General features: G+C 40.6%; 1 protein-coding gene across 3 annotated transcripts in view; it reads right to left on the reverse strand.

The window, feature by feature from the left end:
- The window catches only part of MPP7 (MAGUK p55 scaffold protein 7), a 915,371-nt gene that overhangs the window by 766,386 nt on the left and 136,270 nt on the right, over nucleotides 1–12,715 (reverse strand). For all 3 annotated transcript variants that reach the window (XM_085631773.1, XM_085631772.1, XM_085631774.1), the window contains exon 2: nucleotides 4,786–4,900. The gene's annotated coding sequence lies outside the window, so the exon portion shown is untranslated. The remainder of the gene's footprint in view (nucleotides 1–4,785; nucleotides 4,901–12,715) is intronic.

Below are 12,715 nucleotides of genomic sequence, written 5' to 3' on the forward strand. Positions count from 1 at the left end.
AATTAGCTCTAAGATTTCTACACATGCTCAAATTATGAGAAAGTAAACTTTGATAATTTAGCACTTTTTCATAACTGAGAGAAAATACAGGCATTTGCAATGCATATTATTTTTCTCTCTAGTGCTGTTAACAAATTATTAGTAAAAATAACATTCTTCAATTAAAATGTTTCACTAAAAGTCTTCATCCTAGCAATATATTCAAACTGCAAACCAAGAAGTTGGTTGGACCAGTCTCTGTGCACTGGTCTTCTGACCGAGTCACTGCATGAAGAACATGTTATTATAATCTGACAAATGTAATTCCAATTATCTGGAGTTAGAACTGCAATTATTAATGGGAAAGAGGGATGTGTGAACTCGTGTACAGTATGTTTTCAGTTTAAACTGCTGCTAGCATCTGCAGTGGGTAAAGGCAGTCTTCAGAGGACGGCGTGACGTCACGCCCCTTCTCAGAGCCACTTCGTCGGTTTATTTTGTTTCGTTTCCACAGTTTATTTTTTCAGTAACAAGTGACGGCTCCTTCATGTGATCTGTAAACCTAAATGCCCCACCCTTGGCGATGGGTAGCTATGCTGTATACTGTCACCCAGCGCATGGTTTCGTTTGCATCCCCCACGGAACGCCCAGGCCCGGTTTATGGAAGTCCAGGCATTGGGGAAGCTGCAATTAAATTTTATAATCACCACAAACCGACTCTGTGCTGGCTGGAAAACCAGAAATATTTTAGAAGTTAATACTTCCCAGTTACGCAATTTCTGCAGATTCCACCTTGGCATGAAGTTCTAACTTATATTGCCAATAAATGTCACACTGTTTAAACTGGATGCTAGTCTCTTTTTTAATTACTTTGAAAGAATTTCACTGTTAATGCCAAACAGTCCTAGGTGCACAGCACAGTTTTTTTTTTTTAGTTTTCCTAATATACGTTCAAAAGTATTTTAGAAGATGGACCAAGCCCATGGAATTTAGTTGCTAATATCACAAAAAAGCTGTCATTACTTCTGTGTCAACCATCAGCACAACAAACGCATCTCGGCCATGCACTCAGGGGCGCTGGGAGTAGGCGTGCGGGGGATGGGTGCTGCAGCACCCCATGAACACCTTGCAGGAATTCAGAAGAGGAACAAGCAACAGAGACCATAATATGTTGTTTTCATCTGGTCATATTTGCTGTGAGCTCAAAGACAGGGGTCAAGCGTCATGTCTTCAGACACATTGCTACTTTTTTACATGGCCATTGGGGTTTACGTTTCCTTGACAGTAATGTGACATAGCTTTGTAATGTGAACCCGGTAACAATTCTGCTGCCTCACAGTAAGTATAAAAGTTAAGGTTGCATGATTTCAAATAGTTTTCCAACATACAAAAACATGTGAATACTTGTAAATCAGCTTCACATATATTGTAAAATATGTCAGCAGCATGAAACGTTTGTTTTTTAAGAAATTCTGCAATATTGGAAATACAAATTTTAATAAGATCAAATCGAGACACCTTAATTTGCTGATGCACACATGATAAATATGCACAGAAATCTGAATATGTATGTGATCGTTTGTGCACTACAGAGATATTAGTCAAGCTAGCCATCTCATGCAAATTTGGTAATCATTTCAATGCAAAATGTGCTCTCTCCATAGGCCAATACCCTAGCACACCATGCTTTGATCATATATTTGGGACAATGCACTCCAAATGGAAGCGCATTATTTACTCACCATTCCCCTATCGTTTGGGCGTGGCTCATTTGGCACTTGGATATTTACAACCCCTACGACTTCACTGACGTAACACTGATGGCGGCACCCCCACTCTGAAAATTATTCCAGTGCCACTGCGGGCACACAGGGCAGAGTCAAGGATAGAATTTTGACTAATCTGCCCCAGAAGTGGAGAGCAGGACGAGGATTGAATTTCAAGAAATGATGACTCAAGTAAATTGATGAATGTGATACCCTGCTGAGGCAGACAGCGGGTGAGTCAGGGGATCTGCAAGATGCGGATATAAGCTATCAAGTATAGGCACAGTCATGGACCTCAAATGCGGAAGGGGGTAAATGTATAAAGTGTATATGGCAAGTCCCGAATCACATGCAGACTTTCAGATGTTCTTCTCATTGCCAGTATGAGCTACTTAGATAACTTGAAAAATAAATGGCAGGTTTATCTAGGGAAAATACATGTGCTTTTTAGATGGCTTGCTTTGCTGCCTTAAACGACCCATTACATGTTGCTGATATTTAGAAAAAGAAAAGCTTGGCTTTGACCCAACACTTCCACCACTGTTTTCTGAGGATCCAAGGGCCCATTTAAGGAAGAGGTGCCTAAAGTGCCCCTTCTGGGAGAAATAGCACATGTATTTATTTAAATTCCTCTCTGCAACACAGACCGCCTGAAATCATGAGGTCTCCATTCACAAGTGCACCCGAAGGCTAGGGATCGGGTAGGGTGGAAAGACAAGTTCAGAAGCTGCTCTCCCCCTACTACCAAATGTTGGCAAATTTAGAGTCTCAGCCAGAACTCAACAGAGGCCTTAAAACTAAAGGCTAGCAGGAAGCAAGGTGTGTAAAAAGGGTGGACATGTAGAAAGGGGTAAATGTACAAGGTTTCCACAGTATCTTAGGCTGGAGATTAGTATGCCTCAACTCGGTATGCTAAGAGTATACAAAGAGTATTTGTACCAGTCGGGAGTTAACATACTTTCATAGAACTTTCACCCTTAACTGGAGTCCCCACAAAAGGACTACCGGGCACAGACATGCCCAAGGGCCTTAGAAATATGACAACTAAAAGTGCTTTGAGAATTGCGAGAGGGAGGCCTCCACATCACTTCACTTAGATGCTTCCTTAGACGAAATGGGGTTATGTGTAGTGGTTGAGGACTTGGGGAAGTTTGGGTTTTCATTGACATAAAATGCTTACAAATAACCTTAAATAAAAGTTACTAAAATATAAAATAATGAAAATGGAGAGAGGTAGGCAAGAAGGGTAGAAGATGTTAATTTGCCTCCAGCATTTGAAAAGACAACAGGGAAGAGGATATATAAAGTCCTCTCAAACAAAATATTATTTATTTCGATGAAAACATTACAGGTGTAAAAGATATTGATGGTTTTCAATTTACAGTTTTCACTAGAACCCAATAAAATGTTGTAACTAGCATTTACTGGTAGCAATCGCTTCTGGCACGGGGTTAATTTCCTAGAAGCAGCATATGTTTTTGTTAAAGCCTTAATATATATTTTAATACAGCACTAGCATTTTGGCTCGTATGCACTCTGCAGCACTGTTTCTCATCCGCATGTCATTGGCATAGGATCAATGCGTTAGGACTCCCTGCTCCAGGGGTGAGTCACAAGTAGACGGCCCTCCTCATGGGTTCTCGATTAACCCTGTGCAGAGCTGTGGGTTGTGCCAAGGGTCTGCTGTAGAGATGCTTTATTCATACCTGGCAACTTAAAAAATAATAATAAATTCGCTGCGTGAGAAGGGTGCAGTCTTTCATGCGGAGAATTGTCTCAGTTGAATCCTGCTCCCACCCACTGTACAAAAAAGAAAAAAGCTTCCTGAGGCTGATCACTGATGTTTGAGGGTATTTTCACACCCCTTAATTGACAATTGTTACTTCAAGCTTCCAAAGATGAACTGAATCGCCACTCAGTGCACGGGTTTCCAGATGGCTTTCCCTGCCACCGTGTGGTTGCCAGCTCCTCACTGGATGACCATGTGAAGATAACCTAGGTTGTCTTAGACATGGTGGCACCATGTGAGTTGGTAGGTCTGGTTTAGTTATTGATTCAGTGTATGATGCCCAGAGGATAAAATGGCTATTACCCAGGCGTAGATCCATCGGTGTTAGGAGTTACTTGGTTGCCACCAAGCTCTTACCCCTCTAGGCTGGTGGTGTTTGCGGTTGCAAGATACCCGCAGGCAGTCTGGATACGGCAGTCGGAGTGCATTTGTGCTACTGATGTTCGTACACATGAGGAGAAGGATTAAAGGGGGCTGGAGGTCTACAAATGCGTAAAGCCAGGCCTGCCTCAGCCCAGGGGATTGAAATATTGTTTTTATAAATTGTGTTTTAGGTACTTTCTTATATGATATTGCTTACAGTCGGCTTAAACACAGCTTTTAGTCTAAAATATTTTATGAATTTCCATATCTCATTTATTTACTGTGTTGTATGACAATTTGTTCGCACTATGCACTTTAATTCTTTGATGAGAGTTAACGCATTTGAGCCAACTTTTATTGCTTTTATTTCAGTTTGCCAGATGGCTTAACTGAGCCATCTGGAGCTTTCCAGGGCTTTCTTTAAGGATTTTGCTCTCTGGCACCTTGTTTTATTATGCAGATATATTATAGGGGGTACTCTGTTAGATTCATCAACCATTTGTTCCAAATGATGTAATCTGGCATGACACTTATACCAGTTTTCCTAACTGTATTGCAGCAAAATGAGTTTTGTAAGTAAATCGTGTGCCTCTGCGATTATTGCATTTGTTCTCATCTGCTTTTATGGTTCTTCGAACCGAAATACAGAGGATGAATTATTGATCATTAGCCTGTGCATGTTTAAATACTATTCTCATTGGCCATTACCTTTATACAGTAGTCTCCCCACCCAGCCCATTAAACGTTCCATGTATCCACCTGCATTGATCAGCACACGTTACACATGGGTCAAAATAAGCAAAGTGGCCCGGAAAGGAGCAAAGCTCCACAGAATGCCAATAAAATCAGCTAATTTGCAAATGTTATTCAAAGTGAGATGGCACTCACCCTTATGCCAGGGGGGTTCCTGCCAATGCATCCTCTCTTGTGAAGTGGCTACGGTTGCAATTCCAATTCCGTGGGGGAGAAACTCACAAAAAGCTACTTGTCAGACATGTTGCACCTAATTAAAAAGAAAAACAATAATTAACACCCCTAGGAAAGAAAACAGCGGCGCGGTTTACATTGCAGCCCCGTTAATAAGGTCTGTGTGAAGAATAATATTGATGGAGCCGACAATCCCAGGCTAGATTTACCGGTTCCAAACCACAAGGCTGGAAAGAGGAAAATAGGCATCTTCCGTGAACATGAACATCGCACACAAAACTTCACTAAGACTTCGACCTATGACATTAAGCCCATCCTGATTCTAGGGTTAAACGCTGAACGAAACGAGGTATTGGCAAAGCTAACTGGTCTGGTCCTTAGCAAGTGTGCAATAGATTTAATTTATGTATCTATTTGTAAACAAATCCACTATGCAGAAGTATTTAGAAAACTTATAAAAGTAAATAAGGACCCTAGAAGCCCAGGCACACCAGACCTGGCACTGAAGTACACAACTTTCCATACACAAAACAAATAATTTTCCGTATCTTTTAAGCCTTTACAAAAGTGGTAATTGTTCGGGAAAAATATAAAAAAACTTACTACTTACCTTTATCTAATGCCCTAACCCACAACACAGCCGAAGTGTGTTAAAAACAAAATGTTTGCCTATTACTTTTGTAAAGGAAGACATTAGCCAGTCATACTGTCTTGCCATTGGCAAGTGCACAAAATAACCGCAGCTTACTGTGGCCTAATATATCATCACCAAGTTGTACTGCCTTATAAGTTTAAAAATACTTTCCCTACTTATCTCTGCTACCAAAAAGTATCAACTACACACCATAATCTATATTTCTGCTAAATATCCTTAAACTCTGATCAGCCATTTTTGCACTACGGCTGAGTACAAGTTCTATGAAAAACGCATTAGTGGTAAATCACGTTCTGGTACCGCCCTCGCCATTTCTTTTTTAAATCCCCTTGACGAATTAATGCAAAACATTGCATCATCCGCCAAAGTTGAAAAAGCAACAGATCTGCAAAGTTTCATGGAGATTCATCAAAAGATATTAGTGAGCAACAATGAGAGGAATTTCTATCTTTGGGTATCCTAACTATGGGAAATGGCCTGAACAACACGGGCAGAGCCACACATGCCATTCCAACGCAAGCACAACCACGCTTGACTTAACCGCACACATGCCTTAACCACGCATATGTATGGTTAAGGTAATGCATGGTCAAGATGAAAATGGGCGGACCCAGGAACAAGAAGGATCGGGAGAGGATGTGGTGAGGTGAGTAGGGCTGGGGCCGAATTTTGGTGGAGGGTAGTCTTCAAGGGTTGGGGGTAGTTTTTAGGGCTTTGGGCTATGGGGCTGGGGTGGTATTCAGGCTGGGGGCCTGGTTTTTAGGGGCGGTGGGTTCAGTTGCTTTTAGGGCTCCGGGTAGCTTTCAGGACCTGGGGGGGGGGGGGGGGGGGGAACAGGGTAGTTTTTAGGGCTCGGGGCATTTTTTAGGGCTCGGGGCAGGGTACTTTTTAGGGCTCGGGACAGGGTACTTTTTAGTGCTTGGCGGCGGGGTACTTTTTGGGGCTCTGAGGGAGATTGGAGACGTTTTTATGGATCGGGTTCGTTTTATGGGCTCAGGGTGGGGTCAGGATAAATGTAAGGGCTGGGGGGGGGGGGGGTCGGGAAGTTGTTAGGGCTAAGGGTAGGTGGCATAGGATGGGATCTTTATCACACATCCATATACCAGTCATGTCTTTTCTAAGAAAAGCACAAGTTATAGGTACTTAATCTAACTTTAACTAGTTCACTGGGTTGGATCATTTATGTTTGTATTTAGTGCAATACTTTGTAGGTAGTACAGTGGGTTTGTTAGTTTAAATCACCTAACTACAATAACACTTTAAACTTTGCTTTTTTTCAGTGAATTTCAGTTTTTAAAAAAAGTTTAAAGTAGGATAGAAATACAATTTTAAACTATTACATCACTTTAACCTTTTTTTCAGTGAACCTCTAGGTGTTTTTTCTAATGCAAAGTAATATTTCATTATCAAACATAAAGCCAGCCCCATGCTGCACATGGCCTTGGGTAGTGAGCAGCATGGGGTTGCTCAAAGGGCATGGCCGCACGCAAGGCCATTGACCTTGTGCAGAGTGCAGTTGGCCACACGGCCTGGCCTGCAGCAAAATCCTGCGGCAGACCGCCGCCGGGCAGCCCCTCAGCCGTAAATTGCCTTTGGCCAGGCGCAGGGTGGGGTTGGAGCAGGGTCTGTACTGTGCCCAGGCCCTTCCCACTACCCCTGCATGCGCCCAACCCCCTTTAATTTTTATTTGGTGCTGTGGAACCATGGAGCCACTGGGACGCCCACTGCAAAAACCCTGGGTGTCACTCAGGGTCCGTGGGGTCCTGAATGACAGTCAGGGGTGTTGTGCTGGGCGTCTCGGTAGATCTGCAGATCCACAGAACCCCTCAAAAAATGTTTTTAAAATTAGACCCAGGTGGGTCCCTTTGGCCTCTCACAAGGCCCAGGGTGTCAGTTCACCCATGCCCTGACCACTTATAATTTTTGTTGTTGGATTTTTCAGGACTCGGGACAGAGTCCCTGAGTTCTAAGATGGAGGCCGTCACTTTTCTCTCAGGCTGCAGCCAGCAAATCATTATTAAGCATTATTGAGCATGCAGATCCATTGCAGATCCTTAGCAGCATGAATTTTTATTTTAACCTTAAATACTCAAAAATTACTGAGCGGATTTAGACCAAACCACTGTTTTTGGACGAAGATCTAGCTTTCTGCCAAACTGGTGTAAAACCATTCAGCCATTTGGGGTGTGGTTGTGTCTAAAGTTCCCATGGAAAAATGAATTGGGAGAACATGTTTTGGGACACCATTCCTTTTTTCCCCTTGGCCCCCACTTGAAGAGCCACCCCGAAACTTTCCAGGTAAGAGCAGAGGTGAATTTGTATTTTTTGGGGAACATTTTATTAGGATTTGTCAAATGGCCCCCAAGATCTAAGCACACCAAAAAATGCATTTCCTATGGCAACAGGATCCTAAATTTAAATACCCAATAACGACCACCATCAGGTAATAAATTATATATACATATACACATATCACAATCTTCCGCATCTTGCTGGAACTTCCCCAAAGACAGACACGCAACCCGGAATTGGTGCAGAAACGATTTATTGCCCCTCACCAGTCGCCATTACGCGTTTCGGCTCGCTTGAGCCTTGATCACATGACAATGGTAAGTCTAAGCAGTGCAAAATTTAAAGTGCTAGTGCTCGGATTTGGAACTCGTCACATGTGCCTTGTTACAATGAATCTGGAAGACAGACTACAACACATTTCTATTTTGAGGATTACTGTTGTACAAATTTCCAAACATCACAATATTGTTTTATGTATTATTCATGACTTATTCCTAAGCATAAATACAGTTTGGTCATCAGATTATTAAAATCACCAGTCCAATGTGTGCATAGTGATCTAATGCATTATCAATATAATGCCTAATGTTCTATGTACAAAATAGAATAAAAAATAGAAATTGTTGTTGTTGTAGCCAATAATGGGTTAAATCCCTTAATGCTACTCCTGATCTTCCTATGCATCATGTGTGCCTCAGGCTATTGTAGACATACATTCCCAAAAAGTGCGATGTGTAACATAAAAGTGCTGTAGTGCATGTGCAAAATCATTATAAATTACCAAATAATTTTCGATCAGATCTGTTTTTTACTTCTTGATTCAGTTCATAATATGGTTGGGACCTTGTGCATATGTCTAATTTGGATAATGTCATGAATGACAAGAGCCAGCTGTTTTATAACAGTATTTCATTAATTCATTATTTCATTTCTTCATAGTATCCATCCCGTGTTACCCTACTGTCATAAGAGATCAATGGTTTGATACCTGCTCATTCTAAATTAGCGAAGAGTCTGGCTCTTGGAGATTTGTGCAAATTGGATATTATTTGAATAAAACCAATTAGTCATCAATAAATACATAAATAAATAAAATATATAAATAGTTAACTTATGTTATAGATATTATACATACTATATAGATATATATATATATATATATATATATATATACACACATCCTATCAAATTTTTACTAGTTGTTCCGTACTATCAAAATTGTATCCATGTAATCTATTCATAAATCTCCAGATTATTATAAACTATTTAATAAAAAACCTGCTACCATTAAATTTTCTTAAATTTGTTGTTGATGAATATGGGGATAAGATGTATATACAAAAAGATGTTTTAAAAAAAATCTAATTTATGACTAGATTCCATTACTGATCCTACTCTCCCCTTATAACCTGTATATTCCACACATTCATGTAAGACATGTATATAAATCTTCTGTTGCATTAAGTCCCCCCGGATATTTTTTATCTAACTGTAGCGTGTCTCTAATTTTCTTAGTTTATTTTCACGATCGCCACCTCTTCTACTGGGGGGGAACAGTGTCTATCACATAGTACTTCAGGCTCGAGAGGTTTGATTCATGAAATTCCCTGAAGTGACGTGCAACAGGATAGGTGTTATCTTGGTTTGTAATTGCTCTTAAATGTTGTAACACCCGTTTGTGAACTGGCAATTTAGTGCTGCCTATGTACTGTAGGCCACACGGGCACAACAGGACATAGACAGCAAATTCAGTTTTACATGTCATGAGTTTTGAAATTTTACAAGTTTTGTCACTAAAGAGCGTGTAGTATGTACTCCTATTTATTCCATGGGAACACGCTTTGCATGTCTTACATTTGTAAAACCCTTTGTTAGCTTTAATCCAGCTGTTATCATTAACTACCTCTGCACTCGTTTTTACTAAAATGTCTCGCACGGAGGGTGCTCTGCTGTAGGTGAGGGACACCCTCTGCGGAAGCAGGGGTCCAATCGCTGGATCATTACGAATTAGAGGCCAGTTCTGTTGAATAATCTTTTCAAGTGACTTATGTTGTTTGCTGTATTTGATGATTAGTCTGAAATCTTCTCTGTCTGAATTGGTTTGGCAAGTTAAATTTTTCACTGGTATACACACACACATATATATATATATATATATATATATATATATATATATATATATATATATATATATTACCTACTGGCGGTCGCCAGTAGGTAGTTATAGTTAGGACCCTATTTCCATAGGAAATCCGCAACATTCTATTTGGAATAACTTTGGCGCCGGTCGACGAATCCTCGCGAAATTTTCAAAATAGGTGGGGCGCTCCGCTCCGCTCCTACCCTGAAAGTCTCGGGGGGATTCGTCAAGCAGGGGCCGAGAAAAAAGGGGGGTCCCAAAACGCGTTTTCCCCATGCATTTTTCCATAGGACCTTTAGACACAGCTACAGCCCGAACGGCTGAACAGAATTACTTGAAATTTGGCAGAGAGGTAGCCATAAGGTCAAGGAAGTGCCTTTTGCAGGTCTGGTGTAAATCTGTTCAGTATTTCCTGAGAAAATAGCATTTAAAAGCATATATATATGTGGGCGGAGCCTAACCACACATCTCATCCTGAGATCTGATTGGCTGTCAGCACTTCATCCAAGAAGTATTGGCAGCCATCTTGGGACCAATATACATGATAGCACCTCATTAAAAAGCATTGCAGTTAATAGAAGGTTTTAAGACTTTAGTTACATTATAAATCATTTGTTGATGGTACCATACTCATTTTAGGAATTGTGGTATGTTCTAAGGTGATTTCACCATGTGAAAAAGCCTTCTGCTGGGATATCATGATTGAGAGAAAAATATTTTCTCATGCTTTTACCACAGAGGTTTGGAAGGTGATCTATAGGCTAAACTGAGAGCTTATTATCTGTAAATTCACATTATCTTTCTCAGTCATGTGAGAATGAAGTCTGACATTCTCAGTAAAACATGTACATCCAACAAGGGCAGAGACTGTCAGTTGATTCCTTTGTGTTCTACTGCAGCTTCCCAGAGTGTTCCAAAGAACTACTAGAGCGCTAACAGTCCTACTTATGATAAACGTATGGCACACCTGAAGCCATCTTGCTTGGATTAAAGTGGTAACTCTTAAAACATTTAATTTAAAAAGGAACAAAATGAGGGGGTTCATTTTTCCATAAAAAGTATGATTAGTGCTGCAGAAAGAAAAATTAGGGCACATTTTGAGTGACTTCTCAAATCCTCTTCTATTTCATTAAAAAATTCTGACATGCAGACTGAAACATGCACTTTCAATACCAGCAGCAGTTTTCCCTGGTGAGCAGTAACTTTACTACAGTGATCTAATGAGCAAAAAGAGTGCTAACATTCTGAATTTATGGTAAATGTGTGACACATCTGAATGCCTTCTTGATGGAATCAAAGTAAAAAACTGAAAGTATTTCCTACTGAGGAGACTGCAGTAAATGAGGAAATTAGGAAACTTCATAACAAATAAGTCTCCCAAGATGGCCACCAGAGACAAAAGAGCCCAAATGTAGCCCAAATATCACCCAGATGTAGCCCAAGTATAGCCCAATGACAGAATGTCCCAGAATGTTCTTAAAAACAACTAGAGCGCTTACTGTCTTCATTATGACAAAAGTATGGCACACCTGAAGCCATCTTGATTGGAATAAACTGGTAACACTTAAAACATTTAATTTAAAAAGGAACACAATGAGGAGGTTCATTTTGCCATAGAAATTATGATTAATGCTGAAGAAAGAAAATGAGGGCACATTTTAGGTGACTTCTCAAATCCTCTTCTATTTCATTAAAAAATTCTGACATGCAGACTGAAACATGCACTTTTAATACCAGGAGCAGACTTCCATGGTGCAGTAGTTTTACTACAGTGATCTAATGAGCAACTAGAGTGCTAACATTCAGAATTTATGGCAAATGTGTGACATATCTGAATACCTTCATGATGGAATCAAAGTAAAAAACTGAAAGCATTTCCTACTGAGGAGACTGCAGTACATGAGGAAATTAGGAAACTTCATAACAAATAAATCTCCCAAGATGGCCACCGGAGACAAAAGAGCCCAAATGTAGCCCAAAATCAACCAGATGTAGCCCAAATATAGCCCAATGACAGAAGTGTGCAAAACACTTATTATTTTGTGTTTTTGCAGTGTTATATAGTGCAGACTTGTCAGGTATTGGAGTGCTTTACATGAGCATTGGTTACATCACACAAGAACAAATTCATTTTGGTTGTAGACATGGGGAGACTAAGTGATTTGACCAGAATCACAGAATGTCGAGCTGAAGCAGAAACTTCAACCTGGTTCCCCAGTTGCAAAGTCTGCAGTTCTGGAAGTAACACCACATCCTCTCCCCTAAGTGCAACATTTAATCAAGTGGTCAACTGGATAAAAAAACATAAAGATAACAAATAATTTAAAAGTGCTTTGTCGCTATTTGAAAACTCAGAAAATATGTCCTTATTTTAGTCTTTTAGAGCACTAACCATAATTTTGATGCCAATAAGACCCTCTCATATATGTAATTTCTAAAGGAAATGCTCTAGGTATTACAGTTTTGATTACATCAAGATGATGTCAGGCGTTCCACACTTTTGTAATAAATATAGAATGTTAGCAATCTAGTTGTTCATTAGGATACTGTTGAGAGGCAGAGGCCAGGGGCACGGACTCTGAAAATTGAAGGCAGGTAGGAGGGTGCAAAGGCAACAATTTAACCACACTGAGCAGGCAGGAAGGGCCGTGGAAGCACAACAGACTATGGAGGGCAGTGGAAAGGGGGGCAGGGGCAACAAACCAACAATACAGGACTTGCAAGAGAGGCTGTTGGAGGGAAGATCTATTACGGGTCAAGGAAGCTAGGGGCGGTCCCCAGATCCCCGGGAGCCACCACAGAAC

This window comes from Triturus cristatus, chromosome 10 (assembly GCF_964204655.1).
Source record: "Triturus cristatus chromosome 10, aTriCri1.1, whole genome shotgun sequence".
Classification (NCBI taxonomy): domain Eukaryota; kingdom Metazoa; phylum Chordata; class Amphibia; order Caudata; family Salamandridae; genus Triturus; species Triturus cristatus.